This window comes from Dermacentor albipictus, chromosome 5, assembly GCF_038994185.2.
Source record: "Dermacentor albipictus isolate Rhodes 1998 colony chromosome 5, USDA_Dalb.pri_finalv2, whole genome shotgun sequence".
Lineage (NCBI taxonomy): Eukaryota > Metazoa > Arthropoda > Arachnida > Ixodida > Ixodidae > Dermacentor > Dermacentor albipictus.
Window position 1 is genome coordinate 168,688,101 of NC_091825.1, and position 27,422 is coordinate 168,715,522.

Below are 27,422 nucleotides of genomic sequence, written 5' to 3' on the forward strand. Positions count from 1 at the left end.
CAGATTCCAGCGATGGCGTACACTGTCCTCACTGCGCTTTATTTCTGCAAACACTGCATTAACGTTGCGCTAGGATAAATATGTCGCCGAACCAGGCACGTACCCAGGATTTTTTTTCGGGGGGGGGGGGGGCCCACCACCTCAATCATCATCATCATCATCATCATCATCATCATGTTTTATGTCCACTGCAGGACGAAGGCCTCTCCCTGCGACCTCCAATTACCCCTGTCCTGCCGCCAACCGATTCCAATTAGCACCCGCGAATTTCCTAATTTCATCGCACCATCTATAGTTTTCTGCCATCTTCTACTACGCTTCCCTTCTCTTGGTACCCATTCTGTAACCCTAATGGTCCAACGGTTATCTAACCGGCGCATTACATGACCTGCCTAGCTACATTTTGTCCTCTTGATGTCAATTAGAATATCGTCTATACCCGTTCGCTCTCTGATCCAAACCGCTCTCTATCTCTCTCTTAACGTTATGCCTAGCAATCTTCGTTCGATCGCTCTTTGCGCGGTTCTTAACTTTATCTCAAGTCTCTGGCCCAAATGTCAGCACTGGCAAAATGCACTGAGTGCACACCTTACTTTTCAATAATAATGGTAAGCTTCCAGTCAGGAGCTGGCAATGTCTGCCGTATGCGATCCAACCTATTTTTATTCTTCTGTGAATTTCCTTCGCATGATCAGGGTTCCCTGTGATTAATTGACCTAGGTAAACGAACTCCTTCACAGTCTCTAGTGGCCGATTGGCGATCCTGATCTCTTGTTCCTTTGCCCGACTATTTATCATTATCTTCACCTTCTGCATAATAATATTCAACCCCACTCTGACACTCTCTCAGTTAAGGTCTCCAATCATTTGTTGTAACTTGTCTGCACCGTTGTTGAATAGAACAATGTCATCGGCAAACCGAAAGTTGCTGAGATACTTGCCGTCGATCTTTACTCCTAAGCCTTTCCAGTTTAATAGCTTGAATTCTTCTAAGCACGCAGTGAACAGCTTTGGAGAAATTGTGCCTCCCTGTATGACCCCTTTCTCTATAGGTATCTCCCTGCTTTTCTTATGTAGAATTAAGGTAGCTGTAGAATCTCTGTAGATATTCTTACGCGAAGGAAAAGTCAGTAAGACGAGAAACTATTTACAGATTATATTTACAACAACGGTTGCAGCGCGCTGACCGGTTAGATTCACAGCGCGAGCCCAGTTCGTTCTTCCACCTCTTTTCTGGAGTGATGCCGCCCACGCGCCTCGTTAAAACAAACAAATACCACACGCATGCAGCAATATTTCCCAAGCTTTTTACGTCAGCGTCCTGGACTCCTTGATTACGTAGTGCTTCTATGACTGCTGGTATCTCTACTGAATCAAATGCCTTTTCGTAATCTATATAAGCCACGTAGAGAGGCTTATTGTACTCTGCGGATTTCGCGATAACCTGAGTGATGATATGGATGTGATCTATTATAAGGTATCTCTTCCTGAAGCCAGCCTGTTCCCTTGGTTGACAACTCCAGCCCTTATTCTATTGGAGTTTATTTTGGTAAATATATTATATAACACTGGGAGCAAGCTAATGGCCCTATAATTTTTCAGTTCTTTAACGTCTCCTTTTTTTGGATTAGTATAATGTCTGCATTCTTCCAGTTTTCTGGGTCCCTTGCAGTCGATAGACACTTCGTATAAAGAGCCGCCAGTTTTCCAAGCATTATGTTTCCTCCATCATTGATTAAATCGACTGTTATTCCACCTTCTCCTCCCGCTCTTCATCGTTTCATTTCTTGAAGGGCCCTTCTGACCTCATCGCTAGTTATAGGAGAGTTTCTGTATCCTGTTCACTACTGTTTCTAAGTGAGGTATCGTGACTCCTCTTAGTACTGTGTACAGGTCAGCTTAGATTTTTTCCGCTGCTTTTACTATATCTTCGAGATTGCTGATGATATTATCTTTTAGTGTGTACATCATGGTTTGTCCCAAGCCAGGTTTCTTTTTTACTGATTTCAGGCTGCGTTCATTTCTTACGGCTTCTTCAGTCTTTCTCATGTTATAGTTTCGAATATCAGTTATTTTCGCCTTGTTGATCAGTTTTGACAGCTCCGCGAATTGCGTAACGCTGTGCGGCCGCCAGTCCCACACAACCGCGTAGAGCGCAGGACTCTGCGATTCTAGATGCACTGCGCTCACCGCGAAAGGTTAGAAAAACACCCACATAAGCACAGCAGAGAAGTGGCTACGTGAGGCGGTTCGACCGTTAACTGTAGAAGCGTCATTCAAAGCAAGTAATTGTTCTCCACTTCCGGCAGTGTTTTCTCTACTTCCTTTTTAAATAAAAAGATGTTGATCCATAAATATTCTCATAAACAACGGTTAACTTTTTTTATTATTCGCTTTTCCTTGCAGTTTGGTTGTTTCCTTGGCTCTCTCCCTTAGTAGATCGCTTCATTTCTCAACTCCTTGCGATTTTTGTTTCCAGTTGCCAATTTTGCACGAAAAGTGTTATACAATTAGGGAAAAACAGACGAGGTGATGGGTGACAGTCATCTTGCTTATGGTTTTAAGGGTTATTGCAAGGTATCATGATAGACGCACTTTCGCATTATTTTATTTCCCACCTTATCTAACCCATATCACGTGTCTGACAGCCTCGCGGCGAGCCGTAACTCAAGGAAATAATGAAGCAAAGGGAAAAGTTAAACGCAATTGGCGTATTCTCCGGCCGCAACTCGTTCCACGAGAGTACAGACCAGCTCAGTAACAGCCGCATCCCTTTCCTGGTCCCAGGATTAGCCTAAACAAAGAAGGTTGAACTAACAAAAGCAACAGCTATGCGCGTGACGGTTGTATAGATGGTGACAACCGAACGCATATCGAGTTAATCGCACGGCTGCGGAATCTATGAGAAAAGTGTCCTTCACATTACAAGAGATGCCGAGAACTACCGCCATCTAAAAGGAGTGAAAAAGGCAGCATAATGCTGACCGATTAATAGCTGCCAAGTCTCAACATTGATCTGGCGGCGCTTTAGGAATGTGTGAGGAGTGGTGGCGTGGGTGGGGAGGGGGGGGGGGTATGCCACTTGATTTCGGGGGGGGGGGGGGTGCCGGGCCCCCCCGGGCCCCCCTCCCCTGGGTACGTGCCTGCGCCGAACACAGCAAGGACACCTTCAGCGGGACAGGGCGGCAAGAAAACGAGATGAGGTCAGGCCACCTAGGTCTTGCTCGGGAACAACATTGCGGTCAATCGAAAGCGGCTACAGCTGCGTGCGGTAAGTGTTTCGATAACGCGCAGGTGCGGCACATTAAGCGCACCCTGAGCTTAAGCGGACCCTAAGCCTACGGACAGAACGCCCGTCGTTGCACCAAAGCATTGCACCGGAGCCTATATCAGTCAAAGCGGTTAGCCGAGAAGAAAATTTCAGAGGCATTTGCAATGTGGTGAACGGGGTTTAAATCACGGACACGGGACCTCAACGAGGTCCGACGTAATGCCGGCTATATCGCCAGGGAATTTCGCCCCACTCGGACACTGACGCATTAATAGGGTCCTCGAAGTTCGGCGTTGGCAAAGGCCCCGCGCTCGCGCGCCCACACCCGAGAGGCAGTCGAGCATTGCGTCGCGCGAGCGATTTGTGTGCCGATTCCAGGACAGCTCCTGCAGGCAGCGCATATACGCTTGTCAGACAAACACTCCAGAGTCAGCAGGTGTATACTTGGCACTTGTTTCGTAGCTGGAAAAGAATCTTTCAGGTTAATACGGGTCGCGGAAATGAGGGCGGTGATTACCTCGTTGCGCCAGTGCCCTCTGCGGTGCCAAAGATGTGCCTAATATTATTTATACCACTGCTTAGCTTTAATATTGAAATAAGTAGTGGTAGGAAGTAACGCAAAAGTTGTTTGCTTGCGGTGGAGTGCAATAGGTTGTGGGGTCTGATGTGGGATTCTCACACCGTACTCTTGGGACAAAGGAACGACAACACAGTAGTGCAGACAATCACAAGGGCATTTATTGCACCTTTCATACATCAATGCCTGTTAGCCGAGTTGCTATCCACAAAACATGCCGGTGGGCGCGCGACAAATCTAGAAGTCCGACTCACCGCGTCCTCGCGAGCGAATATGTTCGCTCCATGCTGAATCCCAACGCCTGGTCGTTCGCGTGTATAGTCACGCGAATCGTGGCGCGTTCGAAGGCGGCCACGCGAGGCGGTCTCGCAGATGCATCGGTCGCCGCGCGCGCGGAGTGTCCGCGCTCTTCGGCGACCCGCCGGGGAAGAGGGTTGCTGCACGTGCAGCACGTCCGTCCCGCTTTCTGTCTCGAAGCCAAGCGAGAGCGCCTTGTCTCTCCCGCACCCAAGTAACCGCGCAGCGGCGCGATGCTCGCGCCATCTCTCGCACCACGCTTGTACCACTCCGACGCCGCATGCGCGGCGAAGCCGCACTACAGGAGACGCGCTATGCGGGAAAAACATCAGGGGAGGCGCGAGGGTCGCGCATCCCCACAAGGTGCGCTTTACGTTGCGTGAACCCGTGCGGCGCGCAACTCGCGTTTCTCCCAGACGGCAGCGCTGAGCTCCCAACACTGCTCTCGGCGCGCTGGCCACGTGCGGGGGCGAATCGGCGGTGGACGCATTACTAGCGACGAAGTATCCGAAGGCGGGAGCGGATGTCGAGGCAAGAAAAACAAAGAAACGCTTATCTCTATATGAATACCTTGGTCGTTCCTCAGATACACGCCAACATCGAAATAAGCGAGGCAAAAAATTTAAAAGAGAACAAGGAGAAGAGAGAGAGAGATAGGAGAGCCTAACAGCAAGTTCAACAGGGGGCCTGCACATGCGACGTGCCTGGCGCTGATTAGACGACGGCGAGCTTGGTAGCAGGAAAGCGAGAAACAAAGAAAAATAGAAAATAGCGGGTTGGAAGAATTTTGATGTGGAATGACGGCTGCTTTCGGCTTGTACAAGAAAAATATATCTGCAACGCATCGAAAACTGTTTGGAAGGGGCGCGCAAGTTCTCTGGAAAATGTTTTCTTCACTGTTGTGAAGAAAGAAATAAGGCGCTGTTTGACTGCGAGTGCCTTCGTACGAGGGAAAAAACAAACAGAAACGCTGTCGCTCGTTCATGCACCTCCAGCGCTAGTCTCGGTCCATGTGCTCCATGTGGTTGGCTTCCGTGCCGCGTGTCTTGTTTCCTTCTTCACCTTTCGAGGAGGCAATCGATCAGAGATGTTCGCTCCTCCGTGCGTGCTTTTGTGCGGCTTCCCGAGAAATGGTTGGAGCGCGGAGCGCACGAATGGCAAAAAGGCAGAACACTGGAAATGGCAGCGAAAAGGTGGCCGGCGCTAAAAGGTTCCAAAATGGTGGTGCCCAGTCCGAAAGCTCTTGTGGTTCGCACCTGTTCCGGCCAGCCGTCGCCGGGAGCGAAATGACAGCACGTGTTTAGCGCATGCTAGCGTCGAGCGAGTGATTGACTCGCTCGGGGAAAGTGCGGCGCTAAGTGGCCGGCGAGTTTTTCGAGGCGCGCAACGCTTCTATCTGTTAGCGAGCGAGATGATCGCGCATTAAATTTCCTTCTTGCCGGCTGCGACCTCGACGCGCGAAATAACCGGCCAAGACAGCTCGCGAGTTGGAGGCAAGGGGACCGAGATTCGCTTGAGGAAATAAAAGCTGCACTTTTTATGGCTTTGCCATTTTCCCATCGTCCGCATGAAACAATTACCGTAATGATAGTATCCAGCGCACTGAACATATCTACTTGACGAATGGTCATCGACGAAAGCCGACAAAAAGTCATAGTTTCGCCCGAATGGCGAAGCATTGATGGCGATAGCAAATTATTAGACAGCACTACAAAGAAACGTCTCGCTTAGTAACGAAATTAACAAACACCCTACAACGCGCGCGCAGGCAGACATGAACACATCTCACTCGATGAGCGCGGGCAGTCGCTATCAGAACGATGAGGAGTGGCAACCGAGTTCTCCTTCGTTCTTTCGCTCGCTCCAATGCGAACTGGGCACGCCAGAACACAGCGCAAACGGAGCCATCAGCAATCTCGGGCCGAACAGGCTTCGAACCGATCGCAGATTGCCTCTACGATGCGTGTTTCCGTTTTGTCGAGATAAGGCGCGTCTTCGGGACGCGCGTTGCATGAGTTGCGAGAAAGAAACGCGGGGATTGCGCCTAGGTGGCACGGACACGCCAACGATGCTGAACTATGCGAGCGCGAATAAATATTCCGCAATATTCCGGTCGTTTCCCATTGCCTTAACAACCGAGCAACATTAGCGTATTCTAATCGTTTTAAAATGAAAGTGTGGTTCACTCGGTCCAATGCTTTTGCTAAATCGACATGAAGCCATGTAATGTAAAGTGGTGAAAGTGGGATGGGCAGTACAGAAGAGCTGTTCGGATTAAATGCAAGCTCATTTGTATGGAATCCGCAAAGTCTGGTGAGGCCCAATAAGTAATTACGTTACATATTGGAGCCAATTAGGTAGGAATTGTGCATAAATTTTGTAGTCTACTTTCGTCAGTGTAATGGGTCTATAGGTATCTAGAGACCGTAATTTTTCTTTGTCACTACTTTTAGGGATTTAGTTAATATGACTTTTGGTAAGTGATCGTGGTATGCAATATTAATCAAAACTAGCAGTAAATGATTTAAGTAAAACAGGGCTTAATATAAACTTAAAGGCTTTATAAAATTATCCGGAGATTCCATTAGAGCCTTGTGTTTTGGAAAGTGGTAAATGATCAATGGCAAGTCCTATTTCTTGTTGGGTAAGTAGTCCACTAGTAACATAACCACCGTCTTCTGAGAGAGGGTTCACGAGGGAGGCAAAAGGTGTCAGAACATCAGGATTTTACCTGTGGGTAGAGCTGAACAGCGTTGTATAATATCTTTGAGATTGCTTGACGATGTATTGCGTGTTTGTGACAAGCTGCGCCATTAGCATACATGTCTGAGATGTGCCTCGAATTTCCATATCGACGCTAATCACGTAGCGCCTGGCGCGTTGGTTCTTCAGAGCGCCAGGCACGGGTTGCACGTGAGCGAACACGAGCACCTCTACAGCGTTCAGCATCGTGCTTTTGAAGATGAATTTTAACAAAGGTGATTTTGTTCGCACCAGACGTTTCTGATTTCAGTTCATGCAGATTATAGGCTTTTCTGCAACATTTTTTTTCTTCGCACTTCTTGAACAACAACCTGATGGAGATAACTTGGATTGCTATGTCCTGTTTTCCCAGTTAAACATTTCCCAGGCTGCTGCAAATGAGTAAATTTTCAGAAAAGCTAGATGTTAGCAATCGACGTACTCGAGATATGAAGTGTTTATTGCCAATTAGGCTTACATGAGGCTTCCGTGCCTCCACTTCGGCTTGAAATTAGTGCAACCATCAACAAACCGACAAATCACCATGCAGATATCAGAGAATGAAATAGAATGCACTCAAGTGAAATCCGGCAGTTTAGGAGTGCTGAAGAAACGTGCATGCGATCAAGACGAGCGTGGGAACGCCTTTGGTGTCGACTCCCATAGCACCAGACCGGGTACCAGTAAGGCTAGCGTTATCAGTACTCCTGTCTCCCCTACGTACTCAGCATGGCCAGATGGATTGCGTACGTTGTTTACAAAGGTGTTCGCGTGGTCTACTCTAACTGCTCTTCTCGCAGCACCATTGCTAACCGTGATCTTTCCCAGCCGGTGTCTATTCTTTCCTCTGTAAAGCAACTCTGCTTCACAAAGGAAAGAATAGACATCGTTATCGCCACTTCTATTTTCTCTTTATTTAGAGTAATTGTGTATAAGCAATCTAAGGTGCAGTGCCATTCATGCTTTTAACACCTTGGGCAACGAACTCAATGTACTGACTTACGCAGATGATGTTGCCTTTTTCTGTTCGGACACACCAAGCATTGAGAAAGTTTTGTCATTGACTGAAAAACTTGGTATGGGTTCTAGTGCCCAGATAAATTGGTCAAAAAGCTCAGGTCATTGGTTTGTTTTATGGAGTTGTACACCGAGTCACTACGCTGGTATGGAATGGACCAGTGTCCCGGTAACCTAAATACCTTGGTGTTCCTTTTGATGCGCTCAGTGCACATGTCTGGCGAGAACGAGTACTAGCACTTGAACGCCATGCGGATACTTTTACACCACAGTGCCTTTCTATATTTGGTAGGGCAGCGGCTCGCAGCTAGTTCCTGGCTTCAAAAATATTTTATGTACAGCATGTCCTTCATTGTGGACGGACTTACACTCAACGTTTTCATAGAATCTTTGCTAATTTTGTGTGATGTTCTGCATATGTGCCTATGAGGTAAGATAACATCTTTAGAGCTGTATGTACAGGTGGACTGATGCATCTATTTCTGCGACAGATCATTTGTCGTGCCTGCTTCATCATGATATTTCACCCTAATACTACGATTATTCGTACAGGTTAACGTAGTCCATGCTTTATCATTACGTCCTGAACAGCTTTCAGGCCTGCGCCCAAAATTTTAACGTCATATCCGGCAGGATAACAATTCCCGAAGCCGCAGCGTCAGCGACATGAATTTAGCCTCGTTCTTTCACGCTCCTGGCAGCGCGCGGACCGGTTGGTTGGAGCGGCGTGGTCGCGCTTATCGTTTCCCTTTGTTGTTTTGCAGCAATTTTGTTTCCGTGCGCGAGGTGCAGTGGGTGCTAAAATGCCAAGTAAGTGTTGGGTGCCTGGGTGCATCGGCAACTACGATGCGGGGAAGAGGATACAAGTGTTTTCTTTCACTAAACACGACGACACTTTCAAGAAGTGGCTACGCGCCATTCCTAGGAAGGACTTCTCGCCCACTTCGTACAATAAGGTGAGAATTCTCGATGGTCCTGTTGTGTGCTCCTAGTTGCTCGTACTTGCTAAGCATCCTTACTGTGATACTTCCGCAGGCCAGATAGACTTATTGCGCCCACACGGACTGTAAACACGTTTACACAAAGGGGAGAGCGTTAGCTTATTTTAATAAGTGGCTTCTCAGGCGTTCACGAGACGTTTGTACCTTGCTGCAGGTTTGAGCGGATAATTTCACGCTTCATGCATCGAGAGCACTTCATACACGGATACAAGAACAGGACACGTTCTTAGTTTCACTGCCAGTACCGCGGTTGCGCCGTAGATCTGTGCATATAGTTTTTTTCCGGCTGCCCTGAAGAGTAGTTTTCCATACCTTGTGCTCTGCACACTTGTGTTAAAATACGCTGCGGGTATTTTATTGCAGTTTTGGGATGTGATTTCTTCAGCCGACTTCTGCCTGTTGCAGTACAATGAGCCTTCTTTGGTTTCTGTCGTGAATATTTTCGAGCCTAAATTTAAATGGCAGTTCGTTGTTTTGTAAGTTGAAAGTGTAGTGTTTTAGGCTACTCAATGCGATATATTTCTTTTTTATCATTGAACTAAACCTCAGACAGTTCTTGCTGTTGTTGGTGAATGACTTATTTGTGATAACTTGTGGCTATCTGTGCTTTTCTTGTGCAGAGTGCATACAGAGATTTGTGCAATTTAGTTTGTGCGCTGGGATTTCTTGTGGATGCCTCTACCTGTAGCAGTGCAATAAGTGGTTCTTTGCGCCGCTTATTTATCCTACTATAGTCCACAATTTGGCCACCAGTGTGTTTAATGGACAGTGGCTTTTTCGCATGTCTTTGACTGTGAAGTGCAATGTGTTGTGTTTCATGTCTTTGAAGTGCAGCATTTTTCAATCTGATAAATGAGTAAAATATTATTTTTGTCTAACCTACAATTAAAATGGCAGTATGGTTTTTGTGTTCCAACTTTTGGCATGGCTTTGGCATTCCAGTGTGCTATGTTCTGCTTTCTGTCATAATACTGAGGCTCCTAGTGCGTACATTAATAAACAACTATTTTCCGGTATTGTTACTGTGCCTGCCTCTTATCAGGGCAATGACTTCTTTTGGCTGTCAGTTATGATCTTATAACACACACTATAAAAGACAATACGTGTCTATACTACAGCGCGATGTCGTTTGTCGTCATCCATTTCAGGCGCGAACATTGTGTAGTGGTAAATATGTTTACAGACAGCGTCTGCTGTGATCAATAAGTGTGTATAATTCCCTTCGTAGTGTTAGTTATTACCCCGATAAGTCGTGCGGCGGTCGAGGAACCGGCGCGTGACATCGGTTCCCGCGCAGCCGGCGCGCGTAGTGACGTCGTCGGCGTCACGTGACGCGCAGGCCCGTAAGCTGTTCACCCAACGTGGCAGTTTCATCCAAATATTCTGAACGGCCTTCTTTGTATGGTTTTATGTATGAAGTGTATTTCACTGCGCATTTCCTCTTGGTTCGGTTTTCTCCAGAATATATCTGCACAGCGTCCAGAAAATAGCTGTATAAAGAATCTATATCAATAATTTTTCCACTTCCCCTTTACCGTTCTACATTTTCCAGTCTGCCAGGGCCTGATGTATTTCATCGAGTCCGCAAGATGCCTTTATCCCCGTGTACAAAAACATTTTCTATAAGTTACGCAGTGCCCTATTGCAAAACCAAGTGCCACTGAGACCCAGTGCGCCGAATTATGGGCCCAGTACCGCGCGCTGAATGCTGGGCAGGCACGGCGTACTGCGAGGCTCTGGGTACTGGCGCGAAAAACAGCTCTAGCGCGTTAAATATGCGGTGCCTGGACACCGTATATATTTTTTTGAATACAGAAAGCATCAAAGAGCGTTTTAGTGCAATAAAAAACCGAAAAGAAAACGTAAAAATAAAACTGCTCGGACCATGGTTCGATCATCCGACCTACAGATGCCAAGCCGGGCACTTTAGCGCTACGCCACTCTAGCTTTTTCTTTTTAATATTACCGGCTTGGCAAAAGAAAGTACAATGGGAATATTACATGGCCGTAAACAACCAGTCAATGCCGGACCAGTGTGTTGTGATGAGAACGATGTAGGCTAGTCACTTTGTCCAAAGCATTTAGCCAATCAGGAGGATCACTCTGTGCACAGAAAAATTCGGGTATATATAGCACACTTTCAATGAAGTATTCATGTGCTGGGGCTGAACAATGCGCTTATGTCTAATATCCATACGCGTTCGCCACACGCTATGCATGCACAGAAGCATTAACATATCGACGGGCACTCCCTCTGGTTCCGCGTATGGCAGGAAGCGTATCCCGAAAGCACTTAACCGCAAATCCTTTTTAACGCTGCGTTTTAGAATATCCCACACAAACACTGCGTCATGGCAGTCCCGAAAAATACGCTCGATCGTCTCCAGTTTTTTGCATATAAAGCAATTTACAGACCAAGGTACAAAAATGCCTTTGCTTTGCAACCACGGTTTCTCTGGAAGAGTGCGTGTATGTAGTTGAAGAAAGAAAGATTTAACAGAGGCTCTTACCGGCATTCGTCTATCTCTTTTAAGAACATCTCGTTCAGAACCTAAAAGAAATACCTTGCCTGTACCGTTGTATCGTACAGCTACGCCACGCTAGCAGATGAACATAAACGGATAATTTGCCATGTCAAAATCGAGAAGCAGTTTTAGTTTCGCAGAGCTACGTCTCGCACAGACATTGCGCTATCGCCCAGCAACTAAGACTCACGCCTGTACTACGAAGAAAAATTTGATGCCCGTATTCAGCAGCATGCTCGGAAGTGCCACAACATCGATTTTCACTTGCGATTGGTATTTTAACTTCGAAAAAAGTCCTAAATGAACCGCCGACCCGGGATGCTGTATGGGTTGTTACTGCCGATTTCGATGGCAGTTTCTTGTTCTTCACGCGATAGATATGCAACGTTTTCTTAGTTAAGTGATGCCTTTCAGTCTACACGTCTGTCTAGTCATATATCTTCGTCAGAGAAGCGCAAGCTAGTGCTGGGAGCCTTCGGTGATAGCACATATACCTGTGTTTATGACGTGTCACATCGGCGGTCATCGCTTCTTGTGCTGGCACTGTAGACATGAAAAAAAAATGTTTATTTAAGAACACCGATGCGAAAGCTGAAATATAGAGTGATTTATCCTTGCTAGACTTCTTGATTTCTGAGCCTAGACGCGCCGATAGCGTGAAGACGGACTCGGCGGATACGCTATGCCTGAGCTTCGATAGGGACCGATCTCGGCGCGGATAGCTGGCGAAAGCTAGAATGTGAGTATTTGAGCCTCATAACGTTTTTTGAGTACAATAGGCAAAGTGTAAGCGCACGAATCACCTCAGTTTTATTATCGATGCGATAATATCAGTCAGCGATAGGCTTCCAACTTGGGGTCCGTTCGCGCGCGCCTGAACGACTTCTGCATTTCATGTCCACAACACTGCGACAACGGCGGCAACTCCCATTCGTATGTTGCGTGCGAACTACTAAAAAACGCGGCGTCCTATGCGTTTGCGTCGTTTCGTTCGAGAATTCAGCTATACGCCCAGTCAAAAGGGAAAACGAAAAAAAAAACAAAAAAACGAAAGTGATCTTCAGTGTCAAATGTCCATGAATAAACAGGACAACTCACGCACCTTTATTCCAAGCTGCGACACGAAATAAGCTTTTATGACCCCAAGATATAGCGTTATTTAGGATAGGAGAATAGTATCAAGCGATGAAATTGTATAAAGCATTTAATATTCAACAGCGCTCGTCCTTGCGTACTGGAACCAGCGCGGCACAAACACAACCAGCGCAGTTTCCAGTGCGAACCAGCGAACTGCAGCGAGAACCAGCGTCTGTACAGCACAAACCAGTGCGCCCCAGCGTCATCGCAGTGGAACCAGCGTCTCTTCTAGTGTGACCCAGCTTTTATCCAGCGTTCTCACTGGTGTCCCAGTGAGTCCCAGCGAGGGCAAGAGTACCCAGTGTGACCCAGCGCCAAAAAACGCACTGATTTCACACTGGAAGACGCTGGCTTTTGTAATAGGGTGAAACGCCAACTGTTAAAACATGGTTGTACAGAAAAGGCATCTTTGTATCTACTGTGAATTGGCACCATTGCGACGTACCTGAAACTCTAGAGCATTGCTTCATAAGTTGTAAGGACGCAATATTATTTTGGGATGTGTTTCAAAGGACCCTTAGGAGGAAGCTTTAGCTCGGGCCCAACTCCGACGCGGCCTATTCAAATACATGTAAAACGCAAAAACGTTTTTCTGAGATGATCCCTGGACCGATTTTAATGAAATTTGTTGCATTTGAGAGAGAAAGTCAAATTCTAGGGACTATTGGGAGCGGACTTTTAATTTAGGGCTTGAATATTGTTAAAAAAGTTTTCAAAAATTCGGAAGTTTCAAAAAAGTAGATGCACGACGTTTACAAATTAATATCTCTGAATCAGGACAGATATCGCGGTTCTGTAAACGACATCCACTTGACCACTGAAAGCGGACAAATTTTGTTTGTCGATTTATATCTTACGTGAATATATTACGTTATGTACAAGGGCTCAACAAAAAACTGTATTTCCATATTACGAAACTCTTTGAGATTCATGTGCAACATATCAATTTTGTGCGCTTTAGATGCAATTAATAAAATTGTGATATAATTTGTCATTGCTGGGTTAGAGTTGTAAACTTGATATTCTCGTTTTCTGAAAGTGTTCGATTTTTGCCATTTAATAAAAAGATTACGATATATATGTAGAAAATTCGGAATCACCATTCACTAGAAGTTAAGTTTTTCTTTTAAATGCAACATACTTCGCCAAATTTGGTGCAGTGGTTGCCGAGAAAAACGAATTCTCCTTTTACATGCATTTATATAGGAGCACCCGAGCTAAAGCTTCCTCTTAAGGACGGCTTCATTTTGAGTCAGCATGCTATCTGATACTTGATGTGTGCGTTTCCCAATTGGACCACGTGGCTTGTGGAAGACACGCGTGTTGGACCAAAACGCTGAATCCATGGTGTCATCGAAATTTCAGCACGTCACTTGAAGGACGTATAACAGAACTTAACAGAACCAGACTGGTACCACCTCTCGATAAGCTGCTTGTCGTTGCTACTCTGTCAAGCTGAAAACTACTTGTAGTTTTGGTTGGTGTCTGGTGCGCACAGCGTGATTTATCGGTCCTTTCAAGGCCATGAATAGTGCTTACACGCTTCTCGCGAATAGTGCGTTCGTACACACGTGACGGAATAAATACCACGTAAGAAAAAAAGAAGTTTCTCGTGGGTCACATCACCACGCTCGTGATTGCGAGGTTAGTCGTTCGAATGCGCGTTAGAACATTTTGCTTACTTGTTCTTTTTTAATCTGCATTATTACCTATTTCCCCATTTCCCTTAAGCAGTATTAATTTTTTTTACCTATGCTTCACCACCGGGCCTGACAGTGAGGGTTCCTGCCAAGCAGAGTGAAGCGTATGGGTTGGGGCCTGCAGTGGATGGCGCTTTAGAGGCCGCACCCCAATGAATAACGACCGATTGTTAATGCGAAAAATTGGAGGACGCTTAAGCTTCGCCTTCAAGAGTGGAACGCGACAGCGTTCCCGTCGACCCGCCAAGGGGTGCAAGACAATGGGCTACAGGGCAGCCATCACTCACGAGGCGCCCCGCATCGGACGCGGTGAGCGTCGAGCCATATGGTCGAGCAACGCGGCGTTCGGCGCAGCAACGAAACGTGCACCTGAGCAAGCGGAACGAACCAAAGAACTCCGTATCTCTAAGAGGGGGAAATGATGCACGCCAGCCAAACGTCGTGATCGGCACGGGCAGAGAGATGGACAGATAGTGATCTAAAGAAAGGAAGGACGCTTAGGGAGCAAGGCGAAGCGTTGTCAGGGGAGAGAGTCCGAGTCGCGACAGCTCCAATGCGCGCGTGGCGCTATCTGTCGGGGCAGCGCCGTACATGGAGAGGAGGGGTCTTCTGTGTTTGCCGCAAGATGGCTCTGCGTGTGCGGAAAGCGCAGAAGAAATGCAGCGAAACGCACTTCGCTACTCGTGTAATTGCGACTTCTGTAAGTTACATGGTCATAATTACCGATATACACTGCAGTATAACTTTCCACGGCTCGTTTCGAAGGCAAAACCGCATTCACTAGAGGCGCGTTTGTACCTCTTGGAAGCATCGAACTCGTGGCTGAGTGATTGTTTCATATGCCGGAAGCCGGAAACTATCGAACATGTTTTCTTAGATTGTTGGGAAGCCCTTTTCTTTTGGGACATTCTCCAACGCACGATTAAAAAAGACTTACCGGTTGATGCTTTCGGAATTAGATTTCTGCCCGTCGAGAGTGAAGACGGGATTCCTTTTGACATGATTATGATATTGGGCCAGCACAGTATTTGGCGATCCAGGATGGCGGTCAGCCACGCAGACATTGATGCCAGGCCCATAAGACAGTATTTTTGTGAATCTGTGAGCAGAGCTATTGAAGGATACAAGATACAAGACCCAGTGCCTGAGTGGCTTCCAAGAATGGAAGCTTTGCTACACATGCGTGAATTTTAATCTCATCACGTAACCCCAAGTGAGGGTGACGTATTTTTAACATACGTGTTGTGTTCTTCGCGCGGACTGATTTTGTAAACTGACGTGTTGAAGTCGGCAATAAAGAAAAAAAAACTCGTGGCTGAGTGGTAGCGTCTCCGTCTCATACTCCGGAGACCCTGGTTCGATTCCCACCCAACCCATCCTGGAAGTTGCTTTTTATTTATGGAGTGCCTGCTGTGATTTATCGCTCACGGTCAACGCCGCGGACGCCGACACCGACGCCGACGACACCGGCTTTTCTGCGACACGAGCTCCTTAATGCTATCGCGTTAAAATATTGTTTTGTATGCGCGCCCGTTACGAACTCTATCGGCCACTTTGATCTCGTTTGAACGGAACGGCCGGCTCTCGCGTAGTGTGCATTGCCATCGGATAGAGACGAACGGAGCCAAGTGCGTACTCCTCCGTTCTCGACCGTTTTCGCGCAGCAGTTTGTTCTATGGAAACGAGATGGCGCTTTCGGCTGCGCGCCGCACGTTGCCTCGGTGACAGCGCATGAATGCGAAACCGCTCCCACCTTGCTTCTGTGCGATCAGCTGTCGGAAGTGCAACTGAGTATTCGCTGACACACTGTGCCCCATTCACACTCGATTGAATCGCGTGGTGAGAAGACGTGTGCAATAGTTGACTGCAAAAATAGTGACTGGCATATCAAGGGATGAAATGCATCTGGGTAGCCAAGTTCGCGGACCGTTACTGCAACTGCCCGTATGTGTTACCGGCATTTGTAGCTGTACGGCTTTCTTCGAGGATACAGAAATTTGCTCATCCGCCAGCGTCGTATCGCTAAACTTCAAAGTTCTTCAGCCCCGGAACGTCGGCAAGAATGGGTACCACTGGTTAAACAACGACAAAGCGTGTAGCGCCGCTTCCTATCATAGTACGTTTCGCGCACAGTATCTACACACATCTACTTCAATTGGCACGGAGTCTCGCGCCCACTCTATTGCCAACGTGTCAATAAGTGAATGGGCACACACTTGAGTATGTGCGCACCATAAACGCTCAATAAATGACAGACTACTACGTTAGCGCACGAATGGTTGAAGCTGAATGTTTTGTGACGGTCCACAAGAGTAAGCTAGTTACTAGCGATAATACATCTTTGCTACAAAGTATTGCAATGTACAAAAAGGCTACGTTTTAAGCTTTGCGCACAGCAAGAACAAATGTGTTGGAACCGAGCACAACCGCAAGCGATTAAGCAAAAATAATCAGATAGTGACGGCACCTAGGAAATTTACTGAGTCAGAAATGTGACAAGCCGCTGCTTCAAAATATTTCCTAAATAAAGAGCGAAGAGCAAAACACACTAACGCTGATTCAATTCATGAGCGGAAAGTTTGGATAGCTTGCAGTACACATTTAGCCTAGCTTTTAAAACAAGCACCATATACGCTGCTCGCACCGTTCAGACATAACTTAATCAGCTTCCAGAGCGCTTTTGCATCTTCTCTGAAACTGTGGCTGGAGCTTCGTGTCGTCTACCCAGTCGCCGTCTACGATATCTCCCGAAACAGAGGTTTACTAAGCCGCACAGGCGTCATAAACACCGATTGTAATCGCGGAGATAGTTGAGGGGAGCAATGGACGCATCACCACGGGATCAAACACGACAGCGCCCGCGGGATTGGCGCGAACAGTGTCAGTGGGCGCAGTCTCCAAATTTCTCTCTCGCAACAGGCGGCACAGATCTCGCGTGTCCTTCGAGGAAACTGAAATAGGCGTCGTCCGAGATACGGGCGCTCAGCCACCGCCGCAGTGCCCGCACATCGGCTCACCCTCGCAAGCTTTCGCTCGCGCCATGCAAGAAGGAAAATATCAGGAGGGGCCGCTCACTTGACTCGATGTGAAGCTAAAGTGACGCCGGAAATCGGCGTTACTCCGCCATCGTGTCGGGCGAGATTGTCCTCTCTCGTTTACATTTCTCGCCTGCGGCGCGGTACCACAGACGCGACCTCGCCGGGCTGCGGGCCGTAGTGATCAAACCAACGGTCCAATCGCGGTATTGGCGGCGAGGAGTTACGGAGTCGCCATCTATCGGAAGCGCCTCGCTGGCGTAGTGTGAGGGATCACGCGGCGCCCTCCTCATAAGTTTTGCTGTCAGCGCTCACTGAAAACACCACGCGCGAGCTCTCCCGGGTATTTCTGTAAGTACTTTCGAAACGAGAGAAGTTTCTTACTGTCTAAATAATAATCTTGGGCAGACTGAAAGCACACAATCGTTTACAGACGCTATCTCTTTACCGAATACGTACAGTGAACGCCACTGCGCGCGGTCGCCGCGATGGAGTCTCCCGAACCGGCTTTTTGCGTGAAAGGTAGGTAAACGCTGAGAGCAAACTATGTGAAATATGTTCTTATAGTGTTTTTATGACTAAATGGAGCGTAATAGAACGAAGCCTCAATGCAGCGATCGCGCAGATTCGCAGCGACCGACTGCGCGTCTGCATGCTTGTCCGCGCACTTTTTCGCTTTCTCCGCGCGCGTTTTCGCACCGTGCCATGAGCTTTAAGCCGCAGAATATGAGCATTTGACAGTATACAAGCAACCATTGTTGCGTGGGCGCTATCAGAGCTGTTCAAAAAGAATTTCATTGTAGAGACTTCGACGCCTACGTACTGTAGTACTGTGATGTGCCGTCGCGATGATTCAATCTTTTTTTTTTCTTCTAAATTCTTTGTCTTTCAGTACTATTTCTCGAGTTGCGTCGCACTGTATACTTATCGGTGTCCTCAGCGTGCAATTTCCCGATGCTACTTTTAGAGCGCAGCTCTTTGGCGTCCGTTCCTGGGTTTCGCGTCGTCGTCGGCGTTGTCGTCGGCCTCGTAACCAGCTCCGCCCCCCTTTCATCCCCCCAGCGCTAGCAGCGACCGACTGATACCGCTGGATGCCGCTGACGCCGCTAGAGAGTCAAGATAACGTGACTGCATAGAACACCGTCGCCGCCATGCAGAAAGAGGAGGAAAGGGTCCCCCCCCCCTGTTCTTGTGTGGCGGATAGGGTGCTCTTCAGTTGCCGACGCGCCGGTTATTTCACGTAGGCCCCGGCACGTCGACGAATACGTGACCACCTTCCCACGGCTAGACCTGGTTCTTAGCGCTGCGGAAGCGAGGGTATCATATTGTTTGTGTCGGCATCGGCGGCGTTGTCCCTGAAACCAACTCCGCAGCTGGGGTTGACTCACTATCGGCGTCAGCGGCATCAATCAGTCGCTGCTATCTCTTCCCTCCTCCCTTTATCGTGTTGTCCGCTTGCTGCGCGCGCTTCTGCCCCCATCGTTTGCCGCTGGGTGTACACGCCGCCCCCCTCCCCCCTCTTCCTGCGAGTCTCCGGTTGTCAAAGCGCCGGCTCGAACTTAATTCCTTTCTTCGCTCCTCCTCCAATGCAACCCCTGTGCGGTGGCAATCAGAGAGCCAGATCGGTGGCGGCGGATCTGTATATGTGCACCGCCCGAGCCGAAATTGCCGCTGCCGTTCGCCCTGTGCGGTGGCTATTTTGCTGCGCTCAAATTTCGCATTAGGAAGTAACGTAATCGTCGGTAATTTTTTTGTAATCCAGTGCATTAATTCATAACACAAACATGACCATATGCCATGCTTTCTTTAAATGTACTTCTTACCGCTGCCTTTCCACTCCACTGAACTTGCTAGTATCTATAGCATCGACAAGTTCATAGACCAAACCGTCATGACATTTGTCGGGCAGCGGACTCGGGCGAGCGTCTCAGTGCGCGTTTTCAGAACATCGCAGACCGGGCGCCGTAGCAGAAATCTTCCTCGCGTCTGTGCTTGCTGCATACCCGAGTTGTAGCCGACGACTGTTTGCCGGTTTTATGTTTCGCGAGCCAAGCTTCACGCAGCTTCTTGTCCTGCGGCTACGTGTGAATAAGCCCGACACCGGGCTCCGTTACGTGCGTCCGGCCCTGCGGCACCGAGCAGTAGCCTACCATGTTGAGCGCCTTCAAAGGCAGCCGCTACCTATTGTAGTGCTTTCAAGCGTTGTAAAGGAGACACTCGAAGCGGGAAAATTTCGCCACTGAATGAGGACCGCAGCGTACGAGGGAATTTAAACACGTTTTCAGCTCGTTTCAACGCGCCCGAAGCAGCCGACGCGGCCGCTATGTCCACGTGATCCCTCCTAGCACGTCACGCCGACGGTGGCGCCAGCTTTTCCAGTGGTGGAGCTCGAGGCCAATATTCCATCACGATACAACCTATCGCAAGCTCATCTGCAGTTTTTGAGAACAAGCACGTATGCTGTTCGTGGCTTCATCGGAATCGTTTTGCTCTTCACCGACATCTTTCGGGCGGCCAGCGCAGGTGCGACGAGCCACAGCGCATCGACGGACAACCCAGCAGAGGACAACGTCGCGACGCGTTTTAAGTACTGTGGCCTGAGCTCTTATTACGGTAAGTGAAGCTTCACGGAAACAAAGTTTTGCGGTGCCGCACATGAATGCGGCCAGCGCGTTGAGCGACTGGCTTACGTACGTGCAGTTTTAACGCGACAGCGTTAAGGAGCTCGTGTCGCAGAAAAGCCGGTGTCGTCGGCGTCGGTGTCAGCGGCATTGACCGTGAGCGTTTAATCCGAGAAGGCACTTCATAAATAAACAACATCTTGCTAGATGGGCTGGTGGGAATCGAACCAGGGTCTCCGGAGTGTGAGACGGAGGCGCTACCACTCAGCCACGAGTTTGTTCCTTCAAAACGGGACAAAATCGCCTCTAGTGAAGGCGGTGTTGCCTTAGAAACGTGCCATAGAAAGTTATACTGCGGTGTATATCGGTAATTATGACCATGTAACTTACAGAAGTCGCAGTTTCACGAGTAGCGAAGTACGTTTCCACTAAATTTCTCCTGCGCTCTACGCACACGCAGAGCCATCTTGCGGCAAACACAGAAGACTCCCTCTTCGCAATGTACGGCGCTGCCCCGACACGTGGCACGCCACTCGCCCCATGAGCGCGTCCGCCTTCATGGTGCGTCGGGGCCCGGCTATCTCTGCCGATCGCGACGTTTGGCTGGCGTAGCGCGTTTGAGTAGGCGGTGCGAACGGGATGCGATAACGCTATCGCGTTCCACTCTTGAAGGCGAAGCTTAAGCGTCCTCCAATTTTTCTGCTGAGCCTCGTTCACTCTTGCACCGCGTCCGCCAACCTTCACTTCCCTGCGGCTCTCGAGTGATCAGATTACTGCAGTCCCTGTATTACTCACAGCAGGCGCTTCATTACCATCCTTCCACGTGGCTGTTTTACGGGCCACAAATGCATCGTCCGTTGTCAAAAGCAGGAAGACTGCACAGCTGACCCTGACGTGCAAGGTGTTTATCGTACCTGATCTTCGTTTCGAGCTTCTTACTTGCTCCAGTCCCACCTTGCCACAACGACAGCTGTACGAGCACAATCTAGGTAACACAGTGGTACAAAATACGGAGACCAACGCAATCCAGCACACGCGACGCCTTTGCCACGGTACTAATCCCATGGAGCAACACGTGCGAGCGAACGCAACAAAGCCGCCATTCTGGCCCGTGAACATGGCTGCTGCAGCGAAAGGAAGAAAAAAATAAAGCGAAACAAACCAGAAAATACTCGTCAGTTGCTCCACACTTTTCTCCTAGTTTTTTTCCTTCCTCCGTGGCTCGCACGTGTACAACACGCGGCAGTAATGTTATCGCGCTTGCACTTTATACTGAACCTCACGGTGACGCCGACGGCGGAAATGCGCCTGCAGTGTGCGCGTATCCTAGCAATAATTCCAAACAGTGTGTGTCGTCGTGTCAAATCATCGAACGCCTCCTGCTGTCCAAATCCCTTGTTGCTGCCCGACATCGACACGCCCGGCTATCAACTGCGCCGCCACTGAATCTTCACGTGCGTTAGAGGGCAGTGCGTCCAGCCCTTCTGACGTCATTCTTTGCCCGAACCTCGAGCAACGCCATCCACCGTCAGCGACATCGTCATGGGCGATAACGGACAGTTTAAAAGCACGCACCGCTTGCTGCCACGCTAGTGGGCACGGAAGCACAAGTGGAATGAAGAACTCACAGCGCATCTTTTTTGTTGTGCAGGTTGGTGGTAACCTTTTCCTACCTTGTAAATGTTACAAGACAGACGACCGATTTGCGGTTGTGCTTCCGTGCCCAGAAGCATTGTTGAAACCCTTCTGTTCTTTGCTGCTTTTGCTTTGTGGCGACATTGAAGAAAATCCGGGGCCTGACAAGGCCATGGCGGAACTAATTCAGATGGTCAAAGAGACAAATGAGCGCTGTATTCGGATCGAATCTAACCAATCCAGTATGTCACAGGCAATGGCGGATCTTAAGATTTCCCATGAGACGGTTTCTGCTATTGTAACCGACATTACCGCGCGGTTGCAAACTGTAGAAAATAGGATTAACGATCTTCCAAATCTGCAGCAAGAACTATCTAAGACACGTCAATCGCTAAACCGCGTGGAACAAGAGGCGGTTGAGCTACGAGCCCGCCTTGACGAAGCCGAAGATAGGTCTCCACGGGACAACCTACTGTTTCACGGCTTATCGGGCACTTCAGATGAGAACGCCCGCCAGTCTGAAGAAAAAGTTATTGCTATGGCCCGTGACAGGCTGGACATTCACATGTCACCTAAAGACATAGCACGTGCGCACAGAATAGGCAGATATGTGACAGGCAAAGATCGACCCCTCATTGTTAAATTTTCTTGCTTCAAATCAAAAGAACTCTTATTATCTAAGCGGTCTGCCTTGCGGGGTACCGGCATCAGCATTACTGAAGATTTCTCCGCACCAACTCGCCATGCTCGTAAAAAACTGGTGGAATTCGGCCTGGGTCTAAAAACGCCTTTTAAGCTGCGGTACAAACGGCTATATGCAAACAAAACATGTTACATTTATGATGCTTCCGAGAATTCCGTCTGCGAGGCACCTTCCAACACCACTTCGCCAAGTACCGATGCCCTTTCCCCGAGGGCGACCCGCTCAGGCCGTGCCTACTCTGCTGCTAGCTAGGACAGTGCGAGGGGTGGCGGTACCCCGTCAGTGCTGTCCGTGCTTTCTACAAATATTCGCAGTCTTATCCCGAAAAGAGACAATCTAAGCGCCTTAATTAATGATACAGATGCTGATATAATATTGCTGACTGAAACTTGGCTATCTGACAAAATTTCAACCCGTGAACTTTTTCAGTGCGAGAAAAGATTCACCGTATATCGTCGTGACCGCGCTGAGAGAACGGGTGGCGGTGTCCTCATTGCCGTGAATGAATGTTTTGAATGCACTCTTTTGAACATTCCATGTAATTTAGAAATAGTGTGGTGTTGTATAACCATTGCTTTTAGAAAAATGCTTTTTGGAATTTGTTACCGCCCGCCTAACTCCAACAGCTCTTTTTGCGAGGCAATTCATGATTGTCTAAGCCAGATTTCAGCCAGATTTCCCGGTATACCAGTTTTTCTTCTAGGTGATTTTAATTTTCCATCAATCCAATGGTCTCATTTATGTCCGCTTGCAGAACCTGCTTCCGCCGAAACTAGTAGCTTCCTAGCCACATGCTTGGATTTCAGCTTATCGCAACTAGTCCGCCTTCCTACACGTGTTACTTCTACGACATCATCCTTACTAGATTTGATACTAACGTCATCTCCTGAAATTGTATCAACAATAACTCACCTGCCAGGGCTCAGTGATCACGACGTGATACATTTTTCTGTCTCTGTACCAACTGCTAAAAGGAACAAGCGCTTTAAACTTATCAGAGATTATAATAAAGCTAACTTTGACGCCATTAACACCAATCTTTCTTCCTTCCTCGACAGTTTTTGTATATCTTACACTGACGCATCAGTCGAAGAAATGTGGGCATCATTTAAATGTAAAGCAATGCATCTAATAAACAAATACATTCCCTTAAGAAAGGTTTATCAATCATCTAACGCACCGTGGTACACCAGACACCTTAACCGACTATCTAACAAAAAAGGCAGACTTTTCCGTGCTGCAAAACAATCGTCAACTACTGACAAGTGGTCCGCTTATGCCGTCGCAGCAAAACTCTACTCCAATGCTTTAAAAGAAACTAAATTTAATTTCTATAACACCACGCTTCCATCATTACTCAGAACGAATCCGAGACGCTTTTGGAACGTCGTGAAAAACCGCGATAGTCAAGGTATAACCCTTACTAATGAATTAGGTGAGATAATCCCAAGCCATTATTGCGCGTCTACACTGAACATCGCTTTCACCCATTCATTTTGCCCCACTCATTCAGGCAGCTCTCCACCATTCATAGCACCTAGTTTCTTTCCAATGGAACCGATTTTACTCGACTCACCTGGTATCCGCCCTATTATTAACAAACTAAAAAGATCCTCTTCGTGCGGTATTGATAGCATTACGTCCAAATTCTTGCAAGGTACTGCCGAATATAGTTCCATTATATTAAACTTGATTTTTACAAAATCTCTGAACAATAGCTCTTTGCCCAAAGACTGGAAAAAAGGAAAGGTGATTCCACTTCACAAGTCAGGCGACACCCATAACCCATACAACTACAGACCTATTTCCTTGACATCAGTACCGTGTAAAATATTTGAACATATAATTTTCTCTCATCTTGTCAACTTTTTGGAGTCAAACCAGTTTTTTCATAACAGTCAACATGGGTTCCGTAAGTCCTTCTCATGTGAAACGCAGTTATTAACATTTTGTAGCGATCTCCATACTTTCCTAGACGCTGGCTTTATAGTAGACTGTATATTTTTAGATTTTGCAAAAGCCTTCGACAGAGTTAACCACCACTTACTCCTACTAAAACTCGGCCAGCTAAATATTGATCCCCTGGTCTTCAACTGGATTCGAGAGTTTCTTTCTAACCGTACACAATATGTAAGCATTAATGATAATGATTCTCCTGAAGTTCCGGTCGGTTCAGGGGTACCTCAAGGCTCTGTTTTGGCACCCTTACTTTTCTTAATTTATATCAATGATCTTCCTAACCAAATTTCAAGTTCCGTTTGTCTATTTGCTGACGACTGTGTTATATACCGCAAGATTGAAAGCACTAACGATACTTTAACACTCCAGGATGATCTCAGTAACACTGCAGCATGGTGCAAGCTTTGGCTAATGGAACTAAACACTTCTAAATGCAAAGCAATGAGAATTTCCCGTAACCAGTCAGCCTGCCCCGCCTACATACTTAATGATACTCCCCTTGACCCAGTACTTTTTTACAAATATCTCGGTGTGTATATTGCTAACAATCTTTCATGGAAAAGACACATCGAATACATCACGTCGAAAGCCAACCGCATGCTAGGCTATCTCAGACGTAACTTTTCTTTAGCTCCACCGAAACTAAAACAACAACTCTACGTCACTTATGTCAGGCCTAACCTCGAATACGCATGCTCGATATGGGACCCTGGGCATGCTACTCTAATAAATATCCTTGAAAGTGTCCAAAATCGATCGGTCCGTTTCATTCTTAACAATTATCACCGTACTTCTAGCGTTACTAACATGAAACTTGCTCTTGGCATTCCCCTTCTCTCTTCCCGAAGAAAATTATCTCGTCTTTCGCTCTTTCATAAAATTTACTATCATAACCACGAGCTCAAGTCCCGATACATTACACCATCATCTTATGTCTCCGCACGTATCGATCATCGCTTCAAAGTTCATGTACCTGCGCAGCGCACAGTCACCTACACACAGTCATTCTGGCCGAGAACGTGTCTTGAGTGGAACCACCTGCCTGCGTCACTAGTTGCTATCACTGATACAGACCGTTTTCGCAGAGCACTGTCAAACGAATTATAAGCCTACTTCAAAACTGCGTCACTGTCACGTTGTCACCTATTGCTATCGTTTTCTTTCATTGCTATTATTCCATGTTTTCGTTTTTGATATTCTTGTTGCTTGATTTTTAAGTGTTTATTTTTGCCTTGTTACTTTTGTGCTTTATTGTTGCTTATTTGCTTGTTTGTTGCTTTATTGTTGCGCTATTGTATTTGTTGCTGTATATTATTTGCGGTATAACTGTTCTTCACTTCTTCTTGTATATATTTTATATGTACTGATATTCTAATGCCCCTCCCCTCTATAATGCTTCTTGTAAGCCCTGAGGGTAATAATAATAAATAATAAATAAATAAATGCACCTCTACAAGTCGCTGTTGTACTTTTCTTTCTGGATTCGTGGTTTCTAAAATGAATATTACGTTTCAGTCGCACTTGCGCGTGACATTTACAGTCTGAGAACTACTACTGCCGTGACGCGTGCTTCTCTGCAAAGACACGAAGGCCATTGGGAGCTGGCCCAGCTGTTGTTTCACGCGTGCGCAGAGTCTTGCGGCGTTGCTTTGGAGCTAGCCACTCTGCCGCGCGGTGTGCGACCGCCGCAAACTGCCAGGAAACCAACCGGGCTGCGACGGCTGGACTCGGGGTGCGCCACCCTATACGTGGCGCTCTGCAACTTCCGCTGGCCGTAGAAAGTTTCTTGATGGCGACTCTGAAGGTCGCTTGGAGAGAGAGAGGGAACTCGGTGAGGTGACTAAGCACGCAGTGTCTGGGAGAAAGGCAACTGAAATAGTAAGATCGATTAGCAGCCAGGAGGAAATCGGCGCACAACATTGTGCACGTGTCACCATCGCAGCCTGTGCCGCAGGAAGCACCCCGGCCCTGACATTCGCGTCTTCAGCAACATTCCCGAGAGCGCCTCAGTAGTGTCACAACGATACTCCCTTTTATACACGTTGGTGCAACGCTGGGCAAGCTAGCAAGACTGCTTGTCATAGCTGCGTTCGGACCGAGAAATAGCTTAATGTTTTTTTTTTTTTACCAGCAATAGCGTGAAATTGCTCTGCATTTAGACTGTGTAACAAATGAAAAAGATCTTTCTTTACCTTAAAAGTTAACGAACTGTGTTATGCGGCTGTCATTACGTTGTTTTATTTTCTTTTGCGTTTCGTTGTGCTTCTTTTCAGGTTTTTCCTTTGTAGCCTGTCGCGGCCCCTCTCGTGCACGACCGCGATATTTGACCACGAGAGCGTACAATTTATTTTCGAATCAATACTATTCGAATCCGGTGTCTTTTTAGTGGGTCTGGGCACCCGCCGCGGACGCGGTTTCGAGACCTTGTCTCGAAGCGGCTTCCTCGGCTCGCTGGACGGCCCAGAGTTGTGCTGTCAGGTTCGAGCTGAGCAGTGCGGTCTTCCAGCGCGAGCGGAGGCTGGCGGTGGAAGAGACGGAGGGGTCGGCACTGGCCGACTTGTTTAAGTGCTGACACTCCCATAACATGTGATTAAGTGTGGCAACCTCGTCACACGATGTGCGTTTGTTCGTAGTGTAGACGTCTGGATACATGGCGTGCATGGGTCTGGGGTTTCTGCAAGAATTCGCCTGTAATTGTCTGAAGTGTACTGCTTGCGTCCTGTCTAACCTAGCGTGAGGGAATGGGTATACGCGCCTTTGTAACTGGTAGCGTGTCGTGAAGTCGTGGGACCAGGTCATGCGGTCCCCCCACGCCCAGACGCTTGCAGTACCCCGCGGGGGCACTTCCTCCGATGATGCTCGATGAGTGAGGCCTCGAGCAACGCGGTGAGCCGCTTCGTTGGGGGTGCTCAATCCAGTGTGTGCCGGGATCCGTAGCAGATGCCTTCGGTTATCGAAATCGGCCTCTCACTTGTGTATAGGATGTCGCTGAAGTATGTGATACGCCTCTTGCGAGATGCGCCCATTTGCAAAATTGCGAATTGCCATTTGCGAACTGCAGATCCCGTATGCCGCTTTGGTTTTTGTGAGGGCCAGTACTGCGACGGCTTCCTCTGCCACTTTGGCATGTGCCGTGCTCATGGTGACGCTCGTGATGTGGTTGCCTCGGTGGCTAGTAACTGCCGCTACGAAGCTCTTTATC

General features: G+C 47.8%; 1 protein-coding gene and 1 long non-coding RNA gene across 4 annotated transcripts in view; one reads left to right on the forward strand and one right to left on the reverse strand.

Moving 5' to 3' along the window:
* Positions 1 to 27,422, reverse strand: part of Dh44 (diuretic hormone 44) — a 411,787-nt gene that overhangs the window by 24,447 nt on the left and 359,918 nt on the right. The window lies entirely within an intron of this gene.
* The window catches only part of LOC135904057 (uncharacterized), a 79,486-nt gene continuing 60,674 nt past the window's right edge, over positions 8,611 to 27,422 (forward strand). Inside the window, exon 1 of the long non-coding RNA XR_010564999.2 lies at positions 8,611 to 8,860. This is a non-coding gene — a long non-coding RNA (uncharacterized lncRNA). The remainder of the gene's footprint in view (positions 8,861 to 27,422) is intronic.